This window comes from Petaurus breviceps, unplaced genomic scaffold, assembly GCF_028583685.1.
Source record: "Petaurus breviceps papuanus isolate PSGF00001 unplaced genomic scaffold, PetGlider_PUasm1.0 126, whole genome shotgun sequence".
Lineage (NCBI taxonomy): Eukaryota > Metazoa > Chordata > Mammalia > Diprotodontia > Petauridae > Petaurus > Petaurus breviceps.
In genome coordinates, this window is record NW_027185655.1 from 9,485,524 (window position 1) to 9,510,475 (window position 24,952).

A 24,952-nucleotide genomic window follows, 5' to 3' on the forward strand; every position below is an offset into this window, starting at 1 on the left:
TCTATCTATCTATCTATCTATCTATCTATCTATCTATCTATCTATCTGTCTGTCTGTCTTAAATGACATCTCAAATTCAGTACTTTATTGTAAATTTGTGGGATTTTTTCTGCATCGAAATTTTGATAACACAATATTGCATCATGTAACTGTATAGTGTCATATTGTAAACAAGTCATTATATGTACATACTCCTGCTGATACATGTTGGACTTCCTGACAATGCACAACATGCTTGCCTGCCAACACTTGCCTGTTAAGACCTGTTGGCAGAATTGACCACTGATCAGTTATAACTTGCATTTTGTGTGTTTATTTGGAAAATAATGTAAACACTATGGCTTTAACTCTGTTACACAACAGATGAAGCACATACGAATGGTTTTAAAATTTTTTCTTCCCTTCTTTCCTTATGCTTCCACTGCCCCCTTTTTTTATTCAACCCCCCCCCAGTTGCACCTGAAGCTACTACCACCACCACCACCACTCCCCCCCGATCATTTCAGTACCCCCAGGGGGGAATATTGCCCACTTTGGGAACCTATGGGATTTCACAGGGACTCTCAAGTGAGGAAACTCCCTTTACCAATGTAGGTTATCAATTTATAGTGTTAAGAGTTGCTTAGAACACTGAGAGGCTAAGTGAGTTGCAAGGGGTCATATAGCCTATATGTGTCAGAAGTGGGACTGTAATCCAAGTTTTCCTGGTTTCCAGGCTAGCTTTCTATTCACTCACTATGCCAAGACCATCTCATTTACTAGATAAAACTTCTTTCATTTTTATGTTGGTATGCTTGTGCAGGAATAGTAAATCATCCCAAACTTGCTTATAGGTTAAAAAAAAATCTTATGAAATTATTGTGTTTTACTGGGGAAAATAAAATTACACATTCATGTTGTTTGGTAACAAAAGTAAAACCTGAGCAAGCATGTCAGTTATCTAAGATTGCATGATATACATTTTAAATTTGTAATCACTCAGATGAGCTCTTCCTCACCCCCCACTGTTATAAAAAAAAGCTTATCATCTTTATGCCAAATAACTAGTTTATTTGTATGCTATTATGGTTTTTGGAAATCAATTTTAGCATTGCAAATTTCTTTGTGTTTTGGCCTCTGCAGCCAATTATGTACCCGAGAAAGCAGGGTAGATAGACCATGCGTCAGAAGACAACCATAAATTCTCATGTCCTCTGCCCCTAACTAGCTGCATAGCTCTTGGCAAGCAGTAACAATATTTCTGAGCCTAATCTCAAAAGTGAGGGGGTTGAGATAAGCATTGTGATATGGGGGTTGCAGAAGTGTGGGCTTAAAGTATGAGCAGAATACACTTTCTAGCTTCAGCTCCACCATTGGCTTGCTGTGATTTGGGCAAATGAATTCACCACACTGGTTCTGTTTTTTCATTGTTGATGCAAGCAAAAATTGGGCTAAATAATGTTTAAAGGGCAGTGAAGTTAGAATTCTGCGAAATCAAATTCATACATTAAGTAAGAAGTAGGCACTAATTTGGAAGCTGTGTGTTCAGTTTTATAAGTTAAATATAGCATGAAACAAATGTAATATCCCTTTTGAAAAATAAGATTTCTCTTTCAAAAATTAAAAAGCAATTGGCATGGATAAAAACTTAATTGACATTTGGAACAACTGGCCAATTAATATTATGTGGCCTTTTAACAAGTATTTAGGCATTAAGATAACCAGCAGGTGGTGATCTTTCTTTAGAAATGGTCGCTGAGTTCTCTCAATATTACCTTGATTTTTCAGATGTAGGATTTTTCAGGTGTAGGGAAAACACAGTACTACAAAGGTCATTTGATATTTTTTTGACCTAAATTTTTTTGATTAAATTTTATGTTTATTCTTAGTTTACATCATTCATTTCCACAAGATTTTGAGTTACAAATTTTCTTCCCGTCTTTCCCTACCCACCACCCCAAAATAGTTATCCCTCTGTATGCCCCCTCCCCCAATGTGCCCTCTCCTATATCCTCCCCCATCCCCCCTCCAACTTTCCAGTAGGTCAAGATGAATCTCAATACCCCAGTGCCTGTATATCTTATTTCCCAGTTGCATGTAAAAAAAAAATATATATATATATATATATATAAAATATTTTATTTTAAAACTTTGAATTCCAGATTCTTTCCCATCTTCCCTTGTCACCCACCCTTACTGGGAAGATAAGCAATTCAGTATGTGAATTGTATATGTGTATATATTGTATATGTGTATCTTGTATATGTGTAGCTACACAAAACATTTCCATAGTGGATATATTGTGAAAGATTGACTATATTTCCCTCCATCCTGTCCTTGTCTTGGTTTTTTTTTTCTTTTTGGAGGGCAATTGGGATAAAGTGACTTGCCCAAGGTCACATAGCTAGTTTTTTTGTGTTATGTGTCTGAGGCTGGATTTGAACTCAGGTCCTCCTGGCTCCAGGGCCAGTGCTCTATTCACTGCGCCACCTAGCCACCCCAACCCTCCATCCTATCCTGCCCCCACTTGTTCTATTCTCTTCTTTGACCTTCTCCCTTTTCAAAAGTGTGTGCTTCCAAATTCCCTCCACCCCAACCTGCCCTCCCCTCCATCATCCCCCCCCCTCTTATCCCCTTCCCCCCTACTCTCCTGTAGGGTGAGATACCCTATTTAGTGTATAAGTCATTCCTTCCCTAAGCCAAATTCAATGAGAGTAAGGTTAACCCATTCCCTTTTGCCTTCCTGTTCTTCCCCTCCATTGTAACCATTTTCCCTTGCCTCTTCTATGTGAGATAGTTTACCCCATTCTGTCTCTCCCCATCTCCTCTCATTATATTCCTCTCTCACCTCTCAATTTTACCTTTTAAGTATCATCCCTTCCTGTTCAACTGGTCCTGGGCCCTCTGTCTATGTATACCTGTAAACATATATACACACACTCACATATGTATTCATATACCCTCCTATATAGACATATGTATGTATATACACACATATATAAGTGTATGTGTATATATACATATATATACACATTTATATTCCCTTCAACTGTTCTCATACTTAAAAGAGTTTCATCAGTTACAATTATCGTTTTTCCATGTAGTAATGTAAGTAGTTCAACTTTGATAAAGTTCCTTATGATGTCTTTTCTCTTTTTACCTTCTCATGCTTCTCTTGCTTCTTGTATCTGAATGACAAATTTTCTATTCAACTCTGTTTTTTTCATCAAGAATGCTTGAAAGTCCTCTATATCATCGAATGACCATATTTTCCCCTGAAACATGATACTCAGTTTTGCTGGGTAGGTGATTCTTGGTTTTAATCCCAGCTCCTTTGACCTCTGGAATATCATATTCCAAGCCCTTCGATCCATCAATGTGAAGCTGCCAGATTCTGTGTTATCCTGATTGTGTTTCCACAATATTCAAATTGTTTCTTCCTGGCTGCTTGTAATATTTTCTCTTTGATCTGAGAATTCTGGAACCTGGCTATAATATTCCTAGAAGTTTTCTTTTTGGGATCTTTTTCAAGAGGTAATCAGGAGATTCTTTCAACCTCTATTTTGCCCTCTGTTTCTAAAACATCAGGGCAATTTTCCTTGAGAATTTCTTGAAGGATGATTTCTAGGTTCTTTTTTTGATCATGGCTTTCAGGTAGTTCAAAAATTTTAAAATTGTCTCTCCTGGATCTATTTTCCAGGTCAGTGGTTTTCCCAGTGAGATATTTCACATTGCCTTCTATTCTTTCATTTGTTTGGATCTGTTTAACAGCATCTTGATTTCTCATAAAGTCATTAGCTTCCATTTGCTCCAATCTAATTCTGAAGCAATGATGCTCCTCATTGAGCTTTTGAGATTCTTTTTACATCTGGACAATTCAGCTTTTTAAGGCATTCTTCTCCTCATTGCCTTTTTGGGCCTCCTTTGCCATCTGAGTTAGTCTATTTTTTAAGGTGTTATTTTCTTCAGTCAGGTTGTTGACTCTCTTTTCCTGATTTTCTTGCATCATTTTCATTTCTCTTCCCAATTTTTCCTCCACTTCTCTCACTTGATTTTCAAAATTCTCCTTGAGCTCCTCCATGGCCTGTAACCAATTCATATTCATATTTTTCTTGGAGGCTTTTGATGCAGGAGTTCTGACTTTGATGTCTTCCTCCTATTCCATGCCTTGATTCTTTTTGTCCCCAAAAAAGAACTCCAAAGTCAGATGGTTGTGCTTGCTTTGCTTCCTTTGTTTGCTCATGTTGCCACTCAATTACTTGACTTTTGAGCTTTTTGCCACAGTAGAACTCTGCTTCCAGAGAGGAGAGCTTTGTCCCAAATCACTGGGGTTTTCATAGCTGCCGGAGCTTATTAGTTGGTTGCCCTCTCAGAAGCCTCCACTGGCTCTGGCACACTGCTCACACACCCCAGGACCTCCACCCTAGACCGCAATCCAGATCCAAGCAGGTTAAAGCAAGAGCAATTACCCCCCAGACTGGTCACTTGGTTCCCCTACACTCTGTAGGCCAAGAGCTCTGAAGCAGCCACATGGTGGCAGCTGCACAGCCGCTGCACCTCAGCTGCTTCTCCCTCCCGGGGGCAGAGGCCGGACTGCACTCCCAGCCCCCTTGTTCCCAAAGTCCACTGACCTCTCACTTTGTCTTTGGAATTTATGGGTTGATATGTCTTGAAACCACCACAGCTGCTGGTGATCCACTCTCCCAGGGTCCCTCCAGGGGGAGGCTGGTTGGGCCGCCCTGGGGCTAAAACCAGGGGCTTATACGGGACTGGGCTCAGCTCCCAGAGCCCTGTGCTGGCCCTTTCCTGCCAGCCTGCCAGGCTGTCTTCAGTGGGAAGTTTGTTTATCTCTGTCACTTTGTGGGTTCTGTAGCCCTGAATTTTGTTTAGAGTCATTTTTATAGGTATTTGAAGTGGTTATGGAGGGGGCATATGGAGTTTTCCTGCTTCTAGGCCACCATCTTGGCTCCTCCGGTCATTTGATTTTTAATTTATTTTATCATCATCATCATCATTATTACTACTTCTCTACCAATTCTGGTAATTTTCTTTCTTTCCTTCCTTCCTTCCTTCCTTCCTTTCTTCCTTCCTTCCTTCCTTCCTTCCTTCCTTCCTTCCTTCCTTCCTTCCTTCCTTCCTTCCTTCCTTCCTTCCTTCCTTCCTTCCTTCCTTCCTTCCTTCCTTCCCTCCTTCCTTCCTTCCTGTACCAGCCTGAATAATGACCAAGAAATCTAATTATAAACTATAATGACTTTTTACACTTCAGACCTTCCCAAAAGTCAGCTATAAACTCAAAGAAAATAGGAGAAGGGGCCACCAACAAAATCATCACAGTCAAGGACAATTAAGCCTTCAACCTTCCGGCATGACCAAGGACAGACAAGTGAAGCCTTCAGTTCTCTGTGTTTAGAGGCAGCAAATCCAGGGGGACCAAGAGAGTTCCCGGGGAAGTGGGAATCCCACAGAGAGGACCTTGGAAGCCCTGGGAGCTGTAGCACACAGTCTGGGCAGCTCAAGTCTCCAGGAGTGTCAAGGTCCCAGAGTTAGCCTTCCATCCCAAGACACCATAGCGGGCACTAAAAAGCAAGTACTCTGTAGCTTAAAGGTCTAGGAATGCCTAGTCCCATGAAGTAGAGGTTAGCACAGAAGCCAGTGTGACCCAGGTCAAGACCAAGCAGAGCTACCTCACCTATAAGGGCAGCAGGGGGTAGAGCCTTGCACAAAGACCACATTTATGAAGTACAGATGGAGAAATGTATAAATTAAAGAAGATAGAGACCAGCATAAGAATCATTGCAGTTCTAGAGATGCCCTAGCATCCAGCCTAGAAGAAGAAAGTAACTGCATAGTAACCATAAGCAGAGACCCAAGGGAAAAAATTTGGTTTTCCCAAAGAAATACGTGAATAGTAGAAGAAATGAAACAGAAGATTTTGTTTTTGTTTTTGTTTTTTGGTGAGGCAATCAGGGTTAACTGACTTGCCCAGGGTAACATAGCTAGTAAGTATCATGTGTCTGAGACTGGATTTGAACTCAGGTCCTCCTGAATCCAGGGCCAGTGACTATCAACAAGATTTTTTAACCTAGAAAACAGGTCTAGGAGAACTAATTTAAGAATCTTTGGATTCCAAAAAAAAAGGGGGGGGCAGCTAGGTGGTACAGAGGAGCACTGCCCCTGGAGTCAGGAGGACCTGAGTTCAAATCCAGTCTCAGACACTTGACACACTTACTAGCCATGTAACTTTGGGCAAGTCACAACCCCAATTGCCCTCCAAAAAGAAAAAAGAAGGATCTTTGTACTCCCTGAAAAAGCCTGGACACTATATTCAATTTATCATAAATTAAAACTCAGATCTATGAAGAACTGAGGGAGAAAGTTACAAACAAACTTCCAGTCACCTGAAAGGAACCCCAGAAGGAAAAGTCACCACCAAAATCCAAGGTCAAGGAAAAAAATCCTTTTAAGTACCCAGGAAAAACACTAGTCAAAGTAACAAGGGCCTATAATCGGAAGGACACAAGAAAGACCTGGTGGTTTCTCCCATGAATAAGGAAAAAGAGGCAGGCTCACAAGCAAGAATAATGTGCCTTACAAAACTGAATATAATTCTGCAGGTGGTGCAGTGCAGAGAGCACTGAGTCAGAAGTCAAGATTAAACCTGAGCTTACATCCAGCCTCTGACACTTTCTAGCTTATGTGACCCTGAGCAGATCAGTTAGGTTCTGTCTGCCTTGGTTCATTCACCAGTAAAGTGGAGATTATGACAGCACCCACCCCCTAGGGCTGTTGTGAGGGTAGGGTCTATGGAATGGTCAAGGGGCACTAGCACCTCTGGTGGGAGGGTTTCTGAGCCCTTTTCAGGGCCCACTTGGCATTCAACACTCACCTGTAGCTCCCATAAGGTGCAGCATGAGCTGCGGCCACACTCCTGTAAAAACCTCCTGGGCAGACAGGCTAAAGCAGGCTGAAGGTAACCCACGGGCAGTCAGTGAGTCAGGGGATGTCTACCCCAAGCGTGTGAAGACTCCCCTGGCAGAACAAGTGGACTTTGTTCCACCAGCCATGAAGGCAGCTGAAGCAGGTGTTGGTGGCCCCTTCTATTTTCCTTGAGTTTATGGCTGACTTTTGGGAAGGTCTGAAGTGTAAAAAGTCATTATAGTTTATAATTAGATTTCTTGGTCATTATTCAGGCTGGTACAGAAAGGAAGGAATGAGAGGGAAGGAAGAAAGGAAAGAAGAAGGCACTTAGAGTCTGGACAGACGTCAAAGACATCAAGGTCATCCACTGCATCCTGGGCCATCGCCAGTTGTCTGGACTTGCATCATGTCACTGGACTTTGATGACTCTGGAAGAAAGAATGAGGCTGACTTAACTCTGCCCCACTTAAATCCAATTCATGTGCAAGTCAAGACATGACCCCATCATGCCATTAATCCTCTTAGAAAATGAAAGATGAACGACATATGGGGATAAAAGTGAGATGATATTTTTAAAAATGCCTTGAAGTCCTTAAAGTACTATCCTAGCTATATACTAGCATATAGTAACCATTATTAGCTAGTGCAAGATAAATGCACTTTAATGGAAGGGAGAACTATCAAGCATTTCAGAGGAAAAGACCAGAGCTAAGTAAAAACTTTGAGATACAAACACGAGTCCAGAGAAAACTAGAAAGATCAATGTATTCAAGCAATTGGAAAGAACTGTATGGTAATGTAGCACTAACATTCTAATAGATAGAGAAGAAAGAAATGATCCTTCAGTACCCTCATGTTTTCAAAAGGGTATTGAGGGAAAAAAAAAAACAAAAAAAATTGGGGTGGCTGGGTGTTGCAGTGAATAGAGCACTGGCCCCGGAGTCAGGAGGACCTCAGATAAAATCCAGCCTCAGACACTTAACACACACAAAAACAACTAGCCATGTGACCTTGGGCAAGTCACTTAACCCCACTTACTCTCCAAAAATAAATTTAAAAAAAGGATATTGAGGGAGCTGGGCAGGTAGGTGGTGCAGTGAGTGGATAGAGTGATATACCTGGAGTCAGGAAGACACATCCCTGAGTTCAAATCTGACCTCAGACACTTACTAGCTGTGTGACCTTGGGCAAGTCACTTAACCCTGTTTGCTTCAGTTTCCTCACCTATAAAATGAGCTGGAGAAAGAAATGGCAAACCATTCCGGTATCCTTGCCAAGAAAACCCCAAATGGGGACATGAAGAATTGGACATAACTGAACAATGGAAAGTGTTCATGGAAAGAGTTAAATCAGAACAACAGAGAACCTGAAGGTGGAGGAGTTTTGTTCCTGTTTGAAGAAGGGAAAGAGAAGGAAGGATAAATGGAATACACTAATGTGGAAAGGAGGAAAAAGTGAGGGTATAACTTGCTATTTTTCATAATTGGGTTGTATGAAAAGAACATAGAAAGAAGGGTCTAGGGGAGCAGGCATCAGCTGAAGGTTGGTCATCCAAAATGGACAAAGTGGGTAGAACAGACATAAACAGTTCAGTGTAGAAATACATCATACTTGGGGCGGCTAGGTGGTACAGTAAATAGAGCACTGACTCTGGAGTTAGGAGGACCTGAGTTCAAATCTGGCCTCAGACACTTAACACTTACTAGCCGTGTGACCATGGGCAAGTCACTTAATCCCAATTGCCCTGTCTTCCCCCCTCCAAAAAGCAAAAAAAAAAAAAAAGAAATACATCATACTCAAAAAGAAAGTAAGCGTGGGTGGAGCAGGGGAAGGTTAAGAGGGAGAGAAAAGTCACAAGCAAAACAAACTTCTTGATTCTGAAGAGGGGAATAAGAAGGGATAAAAGACAGGAAAAGAAATCTAAGGTGTGTCTGTCAGTTGGGGAATGATTAAACAAATTGTGCTACATGAGTGTAATACTATTATTATTTCAGACAATCCTGAACAGTATATATTGATACAGAGTGAAGTGAACAGAGTCAGTTTCTATAAAAACCACTACATTGTACAGAAAAACAACTTTGAAAGTCTCAAGAACTGATTAATGGACCAACCATGTCTCCAAAGGACCAGTGATAAAGTATGTTACCCACCTCCTGGCAGAGAAGTGGTGGACTCAAGGAGGAAAGAGAGATTTCTGACCATGGCCATTTTGTGTATTCATTTTGTTTGACTATGTTTATTTGTTACAAGATAAAAAAGAAATACAATATTCTGTGTTTTAATTGAGGGCAGGGAATTAAGGTTAAGGATTACAGTAATAGTGATGCCCAAAAAAAGGTTACTGAAACAATTTTAAAAACCATATAAGGAAGGTTAGAAGGAAGTATAGACAAAAAGGACATTTTTGAAAATAGAATTTGTTAGATAGATAGATAAATACATAGATGGATAGGTAGATACATCTATTTTAAAATGTAAGTGGCATGAAATGGAAATTCATGGTTCTATATATAGTCATGTGTGTGTATGTGTATAAGTGTGTGCATGTGTATGTTCTGCTGTGTATTTTGAAATGCTCATTTCTTTGCTGCCAAAGTTCAGAATAAAAAAAATAAGGAGCAGAGAGGGGGCATATTATATATAATATGTATTATATATTGAATGGGAACAGAACTGGAAGTTTTAACCTCCCACAACATCACAAATTATTCAAGAATGTCACTAATGCCTGGAAGGCCAAACTAAACATCATCTTGGATGCTCTTTGTGACAATGGAGGTCTCTTGTGACCTCCTCATCTTGTTAGGGGACCCATCTTGCATTACTCAACTCATATGGGAGACTTCTGGATGAAGGGCAATCATGGTGTTTTTGTGTCTTCTGTTCATTGGTAACCATAGCCCAATAATATGAAAGCAGTTGTTTCTCAAACACGTAATGACTCCTTTGGGGAATTCATGGCTCTAGAAATCCAAAGCTCATTTAATTTGACCATATCTTGGTGCCTGCCAAAGGTTCCATTCGGCTGGTCCTGATGAACAGACTTCCTGGAATGTAGATCCTATGGGATGATATGAAGACCCAAGGGGCCTTTTTTACTGCTGGACAGTAAATCTTCCAAAGCTTCATCCTGTCTTAGTCCCCACTTTTTTATAAAAGGGGTGTATTTGTGAATAACCTGATAACCAGGAAGCACTAAAATGCCCAGATGTGGAAGGTGAGTTCTCTAAATCTAAAGAGGTCAATAACCTATTGAACTTTCTTCTTGGTCTGTGGGGAAGCGAGTATCAAATGTTTGTTGATGCATCTAGAATCATCTGGATTCTCCCTGTTTAATGCATCCCTTTTAAAAACTTAATGCAGTGTTCCAATCCTGATTTTTTAGTGGGGTTACTCTTCCATGTTTCTTCTCTCATACAAGCCACCATACAATCTGAGGCTTTCGCTAACCATGCATTTATGTCATTGTCAATATAGTGGTATTTGTCTCTGTCCTCAGGAAGTGGGACCTCTTTCAAATTTCTGCCCACTAAACTATGGGAATAGGAAAGGGAGCTCCAGAAACCTTGAGGAAGGACGATGAGAGCATACTGAACTCCTCAGATAAAAGCAAACTTGTCCTAACTGGTCTTAGCCTCGAGGATGGAGGAGAAAGCATCCACAGTGAGATCAATGACCCCATAATGCTAACCTGGGGCCTCTGTTATCTGGTCCACCATGTTGATAAGTTCAGGAATGACTGCATTATTTGGAATAATTCAACTCCCAGTAGTTTTCTGTTAATCTCCAGGTACCATTTACCTTCTTCACTGGTTACACAGAGTAATTAAAATGGAATTTGTATAATGGAGTATTCTAGCCTCTTTCATCTCCCTTATTAGGGAGGAAATCTCTTTCACACACAACCCCAAAATCTTACATTATTTAATATTAACTACACATGATACTCTAAGGACTTCCTTTTATCCTTACCCACAATAAATAGCCTTGAAGCTACTATAAGCACCCAGACAGATATTGGCTTCCAAGAGTTCATAATATCCATTTCCACATATACAGTCTGATCAGTTACTGTAACTGAGACCCAAATAGGGAGTCTTCCAATCAGTTCCACCAAATGCAAGGTTACTTCTTTCCTTGCTGGCTTGTCTCACTTGTCTACACCATTAGAATGTAAACTTACTGTGAATGGGGATTGTTTCATTCTTTGTACTTGCATCCCCAGTGCCCAACATGGTGCCTGGCTCTTGGTGAATGTTTATTAATGAATAATTAATGAATTGATGAAAAATTATTATAATTCTTTAATTTTTAATTTATGTTGCCACTTTTTTATTTTTCCCAATTGCATGTAAAGATAGTTTTCAACATTTACTTTTATAAGATTTTTAATTCCAAATTTTATTTTCTCTCTCTCTCCTCCCTTCTCCCCAAGATGGCAAGCAATGTGATATAGGTTATACATGTACAATCATATTAAATACATTTCCACATTAGTCATGTTGTGAAAGAAGAAGCAGAACAAAAGGGAAAAGCCCCTAGAAAGAAACAACGACAAAGAGAAAATGGTATACTTCTTTTTTCGTTTTTTGTTCTTTCTTTCTTGTGGTTTTCCCCTTTTGTTCTGATTCTTCTATCACATGACTAATGTGGAAATATGTTTAAGATGATTGTACATGTATAGCTTGTATTGGATTGCTTGTTGTCTTGGGAAAGGGGAAAGGAAGGGAGGGGGGAATATTTAGAACTCAAAATCTTATAAAAGTGAATGTTGAAAACTAAAAATATATAATTTTTTTAAAAAAGAAAGAAAATGTCATACTTTTATCTGCATTCAGACTCCATAGTTCTTTCTCTGGATGTGGATAGCATTTTCCATTATGGGTCTTTTGGAATTGCCTTGGATCACTATTGCTGAGAAGAACTAAGTCTATTATAGTTGGTGATTGTACAGTGTTGCTGTTACTGTGTACAATATTCCCCTGGTTCCACTTACTTCACTTAGCATCAGTTCATCTAAGTCTAGATGAAAAATTATTGAGTTAATAGTAATAGAAGTATCTCTCTGAAGTTATAAAAAGTCCTATGGCATAATCACAACTTAGTTGCCTAATGGCTTCTTATACGTTTGGTAGTCTCCTTCCCATGCCATGGAATTTTTAGAAATTCTAGAGTTTCTAGAAATTAAAAAAAGAAAACATAAGCAACTTCACCCCTCACCCTAGAAATGATGCTAATTTAGGCATAGGGCTTCTGTTCACTCCTCCCTCCCCAAATCCTTCTGTTGAAAAGCTTTGACCCTTGGGGTGGCTAGGTGGTGCAGTGAATAGAGCACCAGCCCTGGAGTCAGGAGGACCTGAGTTCAAATGCGGCCTCAGACACTTAACACTTAGTAGGTGTGTGACCTTGGGCAAGTCACTTAACCCCAATTGCCCTGCCCTCCCCTCCAAAAAAGAAAAAAAATCTTTGATCCTCATCCTAAGGCAAGGGTATTTTAATCTAGGGTTCTTGATTTTAAATATTTTGATAACAGGATTTCAATATAATTGACTTCCTTAGTAATCCTATATATTTTATTATATGAACTTGAACACATTAGTCTGAGAAGGGAACCATAGTCTTTGCCAGACTCTCAAAAAGATTTAGATGCTGAAAAGGTTAGTAAATCCTAATCTAGGGGAAATCATTCCAAAAGTCTCTCAAATCCTCACAGAAAGACTTGTGTGTCTGAGAATAGTGAGGTGGGGAAAAGGACTGACTGGGGAGGGTAGGGACAGGTAAGTGGCACAGTAAATAAACTGCTTGGAAAACCTGAGTTCAGATCTAGCCTTAGACCCTGAGCAAGTCACTTCACCTCTGTTTATATTAGTTTCTTCATCTCTAAAATGGGGATTTTAGTTTTTCAGTCCTTCCAAGGTGGTATGATCTAGGGAGAGGCATTTTTTTTTTACTTTGTTCAAAGTTTATTGTTTACACCTCCATGTCTGGGAAAACCACTCTTTCCAAAGAGCACTTTGAAGGCAATCATGAACACTTCCATGTATTTCTACAATTGCATGCATATGAGAAGCCACATCATAAGAAAAGAGAAATGAGCAGGCTTTAGTGAAATATCTTAGAAGAGGGAAATGAAGAAGGGTCTCAAGCACTCTTGGGAGAAAGGATTATTCATGTTTGGATGAAATATAGCTCTCATCCTCTGTTAGGATACAGCAGAAACAAGTCCATTAGAGCATGTTTCTGTGCCTTTTCAGAGTTGGCACATTAAAAAAGGTTATTTCTCAAAGTAACAGATCAAGCAATAAAACAGGTTCTCTGTGTTTCCTTACAAAGGAGATGTCCTTGAGATATTCAGATAAGGCAGATCTAGATGGTCATTTTGATCTATTCCATTAGAACACCTAGTTCTAGATATCTGAACTGGGCAGAGTACATCAGCACCATCACGTGCTCTGTGCTGAATGCTATGCTTCTTGATGAAGATCAAAATTAGTAGCAGGAATCACATTCAGTCCCCAAAACCTCAGGTCTTATTTTCTGGGTAAATTTTTATTAGGGACCCCCTTAAGGAGAGGTATTTACTCTTCTCCTGACCTGTGCTCTGGTCTGTGGGTGACCACAAGCACTCCTTTCTGCCTTGGAACTGTGAGAAAGATTCTCTCTCCACTACACCACAAGCTCTGCCCACCAGCACTCCTCCTCACCCCAGGACTGCCACCCAGATCCAAGCTGGTCAAAGAAAGAGAATCCTGCCTTAGCACCAGCAAAGAGAACCCTGTAGTCGCCCTGTGATAGGCTGCTTGATTCCCCCACTGCTGTCTGAGAATGGAGAGCTCTGGAAACAGCCTCAGCTGCTGCCCCCACCTCCACCTACCACCACCACCCCAGGGCTGGGAATAGACCAGGCTCCTCTCTCCCCCAGGTCCGAGAGAGCCCTCCTACTGACTTTCTACATCGACTTTGGTGTTTGTGGGTTGAGAAGTCTGGAGACTGCCCCAGCTGCCAGTGATTCAGTGCCCTGAGCCCTGCTCCACCCAGTCTATACTGGTGTGGCCCATGCTGGACTGACCTCTGCTCCCAGCATGGGATGACAGACCCTTCCTGTCACCCTTCCAGGCTGTCTTGGGCTGGAGCTACTTTTCACTCCATCATTTTGTGGGTTCTGCTGTTCTAGAGTTTGTTTACAGTCATTTTTTACAGGTTGTTTTTTACATTTGAAAGGGTTTGGGGGAAATCTCAAGTGATTCCCTGTGTTTACTCCACCATCTTGGCTCTGCCCTTTAAAAAAAACTACATGTTTTCAAAGCTACTCTGCTTTCCATGATTTGTTCTAAATTTTCTTTTATTTCTCTGCTGTGAATTTTTTATGTTTCCTCTCCCTACTCTTCCTTGGAGATGGCTATCATTAGATGCAAATATGTGTGTATATGAGTGTGTACATATATATATATTTAAATCCACAATATCCACACTTCTACTTATCAGTTCTTTCTCTGGAGGTGGATAGCATCTTCTTTCATATGTTCTTTTTTTTTTTTTAAAGCAATCAGGGTTAAGTAACTTGCTCAAGGTTACACGGCCAGTTATTTCTGGGTGTGGTGCTGAGTATCTGAGCCTGGATTTAATCCAGGTCATCCTGACACTGGAGCCGGTGCTCTTACTTGCTGAGCCACCTGGCCACCCCTAAGCAATTGGGGTTAAGTAACTTGCTCAAGGTTACACGGCCAGGTGTTTCTGGGTGGGTGGTAAGTATCTGAGCCTGGCATTCGATCTCCAGGTCATCCCAACACTGGAGCCGGTGCTCTTACTTGCTGTGCTACCTGGCCACCCCTCATATGTCCTTTGTAGCTAATTTGGATATTTATAATATTCAAAATGACTTAGTCACTCAATTTTGCTCTTTAAACAATATTGCAGTTACTATATAAAATGTTCCTCTGGTTCTGTTCAATTCCCTCTTCATTAATTCGTGCAGGTCTTTCCATGTTTTTCTAAAATCAATCAGCTCATCATTTCTTATAGCACAGTAGAATTCCATCATATACCACAACTTGTTCAACCATTCCCCAGTTGACAGGCATCCCCTATCCAATTCTTTGCCACCACAAAGAGAGCTACTATCAATATTTTAGAACATATAAGTTCTTTTCCTTTTTCCCTGATCACCTTGGGAAACAGACCTAGGAGTGGTATTGCTGGGTCAAAGGGTGTAGGCAGTTTAATAACTCTTTGGGCATAATTCCAGATTGCTCTCCAAAATGGTTGGATCAGTTCATAGTCCCACCAATAGTGAATTAATGTCCTAATTTTTCCACATCCCCTCTATTTGTCACTTTCCCCTTTTATCATTTTAACTAGTCTGATGGGTGTTAAATGATATCTCAAGGTTCTTTTAATTTGCATTTCTCTAATCAATAATGATTTAGAGCATTTTTTTAATATGGCTATAAATAATTTCAGTTTCTTCATCAGAAAACTGCCTATTTATATCTTTTGACCATTTATCAATTGAGGAATGACTCGTATTCTTATAGATTTGACAATGTTCTTTATACAGTTCAGATACAAGAAACTTTATCTGAGAAACATCCATAAAATTTTCCCCCAATTTTCTGCTTTCAACTTTGATATTTCTGCAGTCATCTTTGGTATTTGCCATAATTTGCCATAATTATCTGAGAAAACTGATGGGATGCTTGGGATCTATGTTTGTAAAATCTATTTGTAAACTCAATTTGTAACACCAATCTGTAACATCAGGAATGATGGGTTGCTTGGGATCTGTATTTGTAACATCAGTCTGTAAAACTTTGTAACATCAATTTGTAAAACCAGTTTGTAAAATCACATTCCATTTCCCCCCCCCCCCCCCCTCAGAACATTAACTCTGCCCCTTCCCCCTACCTTCACTTTGCCTAGCTTCAAAGCATTAATTGTGCCCAGCAACAATTGATGGATTGTTTATCTCAGCCTTGAAACACTAACAAGCTATACCTATCAATCCTTCACAAAAGTATCTATAAACATTCCAGTTTAGGCAACTCCCCCTTGCATAGCATCTTGTTGCCCCCATGAATTCTTCGGTACCCTATCTCTAGGTTGACTCCTTGGCTGCCTCAACGAATCCTTCAGGACCCTATCTCTGGGTTAACTCCTTAGCCTATTATCCACTGAGTCTCCGGTTAGCCTTGGTTCCCAGACATTAATCTTGTCAAACATGACACTGATGGGTGGCAGACTGGGCACTTCTCTGTCAGCCCTTGACCGCTCACTGATTTAGAGACGTTTCAAGCCTAAAACCACACCTCTAGGTAGCCCCCCCTTGGGCTTTTCCCCAGTGAATCATGGGCAATACACCTGCGCAATTACATTACACTGTCCCCACCTTAACTCCTCCCTAATCCCACCCTTAATCACCTAGTTACCATAATTGGCACAGGTTCTACTATGGATGATTCTATATAAATCTTAATTCTACCCCTTTAAGGTTGCAGGTCCCCTAAGGATCCTTGCCCACTGTAAGGCATATAATAAACTTTTTCAACTCTGACTCCAAGTCAGCCTGAGCTGAATTCTTTCCAGACTGAATTGCAGGTTCTGGTCTTAGATAAGATCAGAGTTCCTGCTGAACCTATTGGGAGCCATCCCTCATCAAAAACAATTATGCCTTTGGACATACGAGTACAGATTTAAAAAAAAATGAAATCAACATTTTTCTTTGAGAGCTAGAAAATTCTTATGACCATTTTCCTTTCCATTTTTGAATCTTTGCTTTGTCTCTTCACTTTATGATTCATATATTCTCTCCTGGGAAGGCAAAGTATACTAGGCAGATGACAGGTGGACAGGTGGAGTTGAGGGTGAAATGTACAGCCAAACTGTACAAGTTGTTGAAGAGGGATCCCTGTAGTCAAGTCAGAGGAGTTCCTATATAGAATGAGATCCTGACAGGAATGCAAGAAACATTTCCATTTATTGAACCAAGTTTTGTTTGTGTTTTTCCCATTCTTGTTTTTATAGAGAAAATTTTCCTGGAAAGAATTCCAGGAAAAATTAATACAAATATTTAATTGCAGTGTGGTACACTGGAAAGAATTTTGCATTTTGAGTCAGCACTTGCTGACTTGGGCAATTCATCTAACCTCCAGGGGACTCAGTTTCCTTATCTGTAAAATTACAGGGTTGAACTAGAGTTTTAAGTCTTTCAACCACGGTTGATGCTTCTTCTGTGGCCCTATTGTCCTCTAATCTGGGAGCACTGCTCTGAGGCTGGCTTCTACCCTTTCACCCAAACTTTCTTTTCAAGGTCAATGCAATAGGACCAGCACTTTCCTGATGCACTTTCTTTTTTCCCCACCCACAACATGGTAAAGATTTTCCCTCACCTGGCATCTTGGTCATCTCAAGGGTTAAAAAAAGTACCGGTCCTGTGTAGTCTGGGTGTCTCAGACCACACCTTAAGCATCACCTTAAGCATCACACCCTGGTGACTTAGTGACCAGATAACATTTCCAGATGGAGATGAAGGAGAATACGCAGAGATGCTTCTATAAGTAAGTACTTTCAGTAAATGCTTTGGTATTCTTGTTTCATATTTTTGCTGGGTTAGGGCAAAATCCTTTGTTAAATGCTCAATGACTTTCAAGTACCTTTCAAGTCCTAACTTTGAACCTAAATTAAGAGGATTTTGATATTAGAGCGATACAAATAATCACGGACAAAAATGTCTGAAATGTGGGGAAAGTGGGGCATGCTGCTGTCTGCCTCAGTTTCCTCAACTGTAAAATGGGGATAATAACAGGACCTACCTCCCAGGCTTGTTTTGAGGATCAAATGAATTCTTATTTGTAAAGTGCTCAGCAAAATGCCCAGCAACAGTAGGAACTTTATAAATGCTTTTCCCCTTCTTCCTTTCCCTAGCACAGCAATTTTTTTTGTTGTTCAGTTGGTTTCAATCATTTCCAACTCTTCATTGGGGGTTTCTTGGCAAAGATATCTTAAAGTTGTTTTAATTTGCATTTCTCTAATCAATAATGATTTAGAGCATTTTCAAATGGCTATAAATTTTTGGACTTCTTCTTTGGAAAATTGCCTGTTCCTACCCATTGACCATTATCAATTGAGGAATGGCTCATATTCTTATAGATCTGACAAAGTTCTTTCTGTGTTTGAGATATGACACATACTCCATTGCATTCTCCAGCTCATTTTACAGATGAGGAAACTGAGGCAAACAGGGTGAAGTGACGTGCCCAGGGTCGCGCAGCTATTAAGTGTCTGAGACTGGTTTTGAACTTAGGAAGCTCTTTCTGACTTCAGGTCCAGCAGTTTATACCCTGCACCCCCTAGCAGCAGCATAGTGAGTAACATAGCATCAGGGACATAGTGATAGGAGGGAAGTGCTTAGGGCTCTGTCCCTGTCTCCATCATAAGAATACAAGGTTGGTGTTTTTTAAGTCAGTTTTTATTGTGATTTTCTTTTAATTGATATAATTGACATTACATCACTACAGTTATCCCAAGTATTCCTTCCCATTCCTGCCCATAGGATAAATAGTCATGTTTAGAGAAGAAAAAAAAAATGAGCGCACTAATCAATAAATTGAAAAAGTTTGAAACATGTACTATGGCTAACCCCTGTGGACTGCCCCCTCCACGAAGGGGTAGGTTGGGGATCTCTTCTCATAGCTCTTCATTTGAATCCTGATGGATTTTTATAATTTTGTTACATTTACTTTTGTTTTTTGCAGTGTAGTTCTTTCCATGTACTTTATACATTGTTTTCTTGACTTTGTATCAGTTCATACAGATTTTTCCATGCTTCTCTGTAGTCATCACACACATCATTTCTAACAGTACATTGATATTCCATTACATTTATAGACCACAATTTGTTTAGTCATGCCCCAATTGATAGGCATCTACTTTGTTTCTAATTTTTAGTTATCACAAAAAGTACTACTATATTATTTTGGTATACATGGGAACTTTCTTCTTATCAATAGCTTATTGGGGCTATAAATCTAGGAATGGATCCTCTGATTCAAAGGATATGGACATTTTAGTCACTTTTCCACAATTCCAGATTGCTTTCCAAAATGATTATACCATTTTGCAGCTCAACTAACAATGTATTAGTGTGACGTCCTTTTTTTTTTTTAAGGAGTAAAGTGTTTTAAAGTTGGAAGGAACCACACAGATCATCTAGGTTAAAGGTGTCAAACATAAGGTCTATGTCCCATGGGCAGCCTTCAACACTCCTCATTGTGGCTGGAACCAGATTAAAATATAATTGGGAAATATTTAACAAAATAATAAAAATAAAATAAATAATATTACATTGTAAAACTAAGTCAATCTGTGGCCCACAGGGATCTTTATTTATATAGTAGTAGTCCTCATTTTCATTTTATCTTGATACTAAAGATCTAGTTCTTCATTTCCTATTCATTTTTCAGGGGGAGGTTGAACTTTTTATTTTATTTCTGTTAAGAACTCACAGTGTAGAAACTCCTCCCACTGAGGCAGATTGGCAACTTGTCTGAAAAGCCTATCTTACAGAGTTGACTTTTCATTTTATAGACAGGGAAACTGGTCAAGAGAGGGAGAGGAAGTTGCCAAGCATCATATAGCTTGTACCAGGCATTTGCTCAGCATTGTTTTTAATCAATGACTTGGATTGAAAATGCAAAGAGCAAACTTATCAAGTCTAAAAATGACACAAACATGGAAGGTTAGTATGTTAGATGGTAGAATTGGGATTTTAAAATACTTTTATTACTCAGAATACTGGACTGAAACCAACAAGAATAAATTTACTAGGGCCACCAGTTAAGATGGCAACATCATGATTGGAGAGGAGCCCAGATTTGCCATGTATAATCTAGCAAAAGATCTCAGAAGGGCATGAGACAGAATAATGATCAAGAAATTCAAAGAGAAATAACAATAAGCTCTTCTATCAATAATAGCTAATATTTATAAAGTACTTGCTATGTGCTAAGCACTTTACAGTTATTATTCCATTGGATCCTCTTAACAACTGTGGGAGGTAGATACTGTTATCACCCCCATTTTACAGCTGAGGAAACGGAAGGAGACAGAGATAAAGTAACTTGCCCAGGGGCACATAGCTAGTTAGTGTCTGAGGCAAGATTTGAGCTCAGAGCTTCCTGACTCTAGGCTTAGCACCCTATTCATTGCACTGTCTTGCTGTCACTAAATCAAGATCAGTACTCTGTAAAGACAGCCAGAATTGTGCCTGTGGGTAATAGAAGAAGAAACTTGAGCCTGCCAGTGTTCTGACTAAGGATACTCCAGGGGGTCAGGAACACTGATTGGGGACTCCACAGATGTCTTACACATTATGATGAAGAACGTTCTGGGCTTGGAGGAGTTTTTAATTCTGTATTTCTGATTAGGCACATTATCTAGGAAACTAAATCCCAGTGGCCAAGACTCAGGAAGACTCTTGATGATTCCTGATGAGTCAAATCTGGGTTCAGACACTTTCTAGCTGTGTGACCCTGGGAAAGTCACTTAACCATGTCCTTAATCAGGTCCTCCTAATTTCCAGGGCTGGACACTCTATCCACTGTGCCACCTTGCTGTCCTTCAAATTTCTTATCCCCTTTAAAATCCAGGCTAAGTTTGACCTCCTATAAGAAGCCTTTGCTGATCTGCTAATTCTTCCTCTGATAAATTCCTTTGTATTTATTTTGATTTATACATATGTACATAGAGGTTGTCCCCCCAGTAGAACTTAAGATACATTTCATTTTGTCTTTACATCTCCAGTGCCTGACACAGGATAAACTTAGTAAAGGAAAGAGCCAGGAGAAATTGATTGGGTGAATGGACTTCCTTTGGTCCTTCAAATCCTACAGCTCCAAGAAATTACCCTTGCCCAGGCTGGACCTCCAGGCAAGTTCTAAATTGTTCAGAGGATTAGAGACCCAGTAAGGAACCTTCCTAAGCAAGTTTAAATTGTGCTGAAAGCCTCAAAACACTAATAAGCTCAAAATAGACAGACTTTAAGTGTTTGGGGTTTTTTTCTGACTCAAAGAAAACAACCCAGACAATTAAAGCACTTAGCGATTTTTTTTAAAGGTTAAAACCTGGTTTATGGAAATATTAAATTAAATGGTGAAAGTTAAATAGAAATTCTTCTTTAATTCCAAAACTGAAAAAAAGATGTTTTCCTTTACCTTGCTCTCTCCTATCATGTCTTTTTAAAAAAAAAAAATGGCTTCTTTTTTTCAACTAAGGTACACAATCGTTTTTTGTTTTTTATTTCCCCATTTGAGAACTACTTACTTTGGAAATGTGTGATTACTTTTCTCTCTTAGACTGGTTTTTATTTACTTGATTTCCTTCTGGATTTTTGTTACTGCTGTTGGGGAGGAGGAAACATCAGGCTAGGTAAAAGATAATTTGATGACATCCAACCTTTACAGCTGTGGCAGTCAGATCAGCAGTGGAGAAATGACAAACAGATGCTGTTCAGTCAGATCCATAATGCACCCCTGGCTGTACTATGTCTGCAAAGATTGATAGTCATTCTGGTTTTTCTTCCCAATAGCTCATCAGTAAAGTAGGGAGCACCCGTACAAGAGATCCCATCTATGTGATTTATCAAAAGAAGGTGAAGTTTGGGGACTATATTCTTCAAGAACAGGGGAGGAGTAACAGATGACCTTCAGCTCTGGGTTCTCTCACAGGCTTTATAAATAAGAAAGGCAATCATTTTCACAAGAGTGTGTTCTGGTGCCTCCCCAAAGTCCTACTCTTGGGTGCCTCGTTGTGTTGTGGAGGTGACCTTGAGATCTAGAAAACTCTGATCTCAGAGCACAGCACAGATTCTACTACACCATAAAGGCTCACTCTATCTGCTTCCCAAGGACCAGTCTGGCTACTTGGGGAAAGGCTCATCACTGACTGGCTGGTCACTTGAGGTGAATTCTTCAGCTACGGCATCCCAAGAGACAAAAAGAAACTACAACAGCAGCAAAAATAGCCGCTTTCTGCTCCTGTGGAGGCAGAAGACCTGAAGTCTTCCAAGAATCACCGTGTTTTTTGATGATCTATAAATATTTAGCTGACTGCTGGCACTCAGTGTGAGATCCTTGTCCAATGGACATACTGCTGGAGGTGAAAGGGCAAGGAGAAGGGGAGGGGGGAGGGAATAAGTATTTACGTAGCACTTACTCTGTGCTAGGCACTTGGTCTTCATAACAACTTTGGGAGGTATGTGCTACTATTATTCCCATTTTATGTTTGAGAAAACTGATTGGGGTTAAGTGACTTGCTCAAGGTCACACAGATAGTATCAAGTATCCCTGAGGTCACATTTGAACTCAAGTCCTCTTGACTCCAGGGCCAGTGCTCTATTCACTGCACCAGGCTACCTGTCAAGTGTTTGTCATAGTTAGTGGCACATAGTATCTGCTTAATAAGTGATTATTCCCCTTCCTACCTTCCCTTCCCCCATTCTCCGATATGTCTACCTTTACAATGATGTCACTGAATGTTAAAATTTTCATAGATTTAATCTGGAGAGTCTTATTGAGTCTTTCATTTTCTGTAACAGCTGGTAGTTTAATTATTTTCATTGTGGTCTTTTTGTAGAAGCTTAATTTGAGGTGACCAAGTGCCTTATGAAATGACACTCCTTGTTTCCTTTGAAGGTAAATTACCTGACTGTGACACATAATTTATTTGCTTTTCCAGGGTCACACAGCTAGTGAGTGTCTGGGGCCAGATTTGAACTTGGGAAGCTGAGTCTTCCTGACTCCAGGCCCTGCACTCTAGGCACTATGCGGCCTCTAGTTTCCCCCTACACCTAACTACCTAGATCAAAAATAAGTTTGTAAGTATGGTTCAGAAGTAAGAAACAAGGTAGGCTAAAAGGTTGTAAACTATAGAGAAGCCAGAACCTATACATCATGAATACTTTCTTTGAGAAGAGAATCAGGATATGTCAGGTGGGGTAAGCATTAAATGGCATCACAAACACATGAAATACATTTATTATATTTTAACTGAAAGCCAGCTGCTAAGGACCTATTGATGTTAGAGCCATTTGCAAAGCAATTGTCTGTGTACAGTCAGGTCATCAACTTGGAGCAACAATCAAAATCAATACCACTTTAGAAGAAAGAATTAAAATGGAAATAAGATACGATGTGCAATTAAGTGAGGTCCAGTCTAACCTACTTAAACACAATGTTGATGATGAAAAATAAGAAATGAATAAAAAGACAGATATTGAAATAAATTGTCATCATTTCCTAAGGAATTTTAACTGATATTAAATTGTCAGAAGAAAGCCAGCAGAACTTGGTATCTATGTCAGCGACTACTCATTCAGATTCTTCCAAGGGGAGAGATGTGGCACCAAAAAAAGAATAAGAGCATCAAGCAATATAAAAGACCTCTAAAAAGTATGGTGCGCACAGTGTGGGTGTTATCAGTATGGTGCGCGCAGTGTGGGTGTTATCAGAGACAATTCACAGCCATGATGACCATCAGGAGCGGCACAATCAGGCCCTTAGCACCAATGATGACACCTCGGGCAGTTACCAATCCTCATCGGGGGCTAGAGTAATCTGTAATCTGTACAATAAGTAAGACGTCATAACCTGGTATATGCAGCCTGTCGCCAAGCCTGACTCAATCCCAAGACGAGACGAGTCCCACAATATCATCTCCTCAATTCTCTCTGGCCCACCAACCAAAACCTCTCCATCTTTGAGATTCCAGTTGGGGGGTGTTGCCAAATCTTTGCCCCATTTAGGGGCCTCTACAAGGAGACTGCCCCTTTTTCTTATAGGGGCAACTAGCTGGCTTAATGGATAGAGTGCTGGCCTAGCATCAGGAAGACTCATCATCCTGACATCAAATCTGGGCTCAGACATTTACTAGCTGTGTGACCTTGGGCAAGTCACTTAACCTGTTGCCTCAGTTTCCTCATCTGTAAAGTGAGATGGAGAAGGAAATAGCAAACCACTCCAGTATCTTTGCCAAGAAAACCCTAAATGGGGTCATGAGGACTCAGAAACAACCTCAACAACAAACAACCTTTTAATAAGGGTTGGATGATGATTCTTCTCATCTCAATCCAAAGACTCAAGATTGCCACCAAGTCTGCTAAAGGGTTTGCTTTCTTCTACACAAATTTGCATTTACCATTATGAAAAAGACAAGTTCCTTTCTCACATTATTACAAAGCAAGGCACCTCAAAACAATCCTCCCCTTTAGTCCCCAAGCCCTTATGAGGTAGCTATTGAATGAACTATCCCAGGGGAAAGAACACGGGTCAATGAGGTGCTGCCAAAGATAAAGAGATTTTGCAGGGCTTCTCTCATGAGAAGCGGCCAGTTTCACAACGGACTCTCCTGGGGAAAAATGTACACCAACAGATAAATTTAATCCACATTATTAGCATTTTCTCCATCTCTTTATTAAGTCTCCACAATCAACAAAACAATAAATGAAGTCCTGATTTGGAGCTTTTGCTGATTTCCACAATATAAATGCTCACAACTGAAAATGTAAACGACTGACTCTTGCAAATTGGTTTGAGCCGAATCCAGCATACCTCTGCAAAGGCCCTTTTTATGTTTTGAGTCAGTCTCATAATGATCCAGCTGATACAAAAATAATTAAAAGCCTAGCGTTGAAATGATGTAGGGGCAATCAGAACGCAAACTTTGGGGAGAAGAAGGAAAGGCAAAGGGAAGACAAGATGGTGGCACCATGGAAAGATCCCATTCCCAGTCTAGCCTTATAGCTGGGGTTCTATGGTGAGGCTATGAGAGTGAGGCTGGGCCCTTGAGAAGAACCAGGATCATGAGGCAAGGGGTGAGGCTGGAGAGGATGGAGGTGTGTCCAGAGCCCAGCAGTCATTAATGACGCTAAGCAGCAAAAGAAGCAATTGGCATGGGACTCCAGTTTGGGGAAGAAACACAGGTACCGAGGTCACATAGGAATTGTGCTATTAAATTCTTTATTTCTTGTCTTTTACTTCTTTGGTCTTGAGTAAAAACCATA

General features: G+C 40.2%; 1 long non-coding RNA gene across 1 annotated transcript in view; it reads right to left on the bottom strand.

The window, feature by feature from the left end:
* Positions 1-7,114, bottom strand: part of LOC138164799 (uncharacterized) — a 12,986-nt gene extending 5,872 nt beyond the window's left edge. The window contains exon 1 of the long non-coding RNA XR_011169188.1: positions 6,866-7,114. This is a non-coding gene — a long non-coding RNA (uncharacterized lncRNA). The remainder of the gene's footprint in view (positions 1-6,865) is intronic.
* Positions 7,115-24,952: the final 17,838 nt, after the last annotated feature.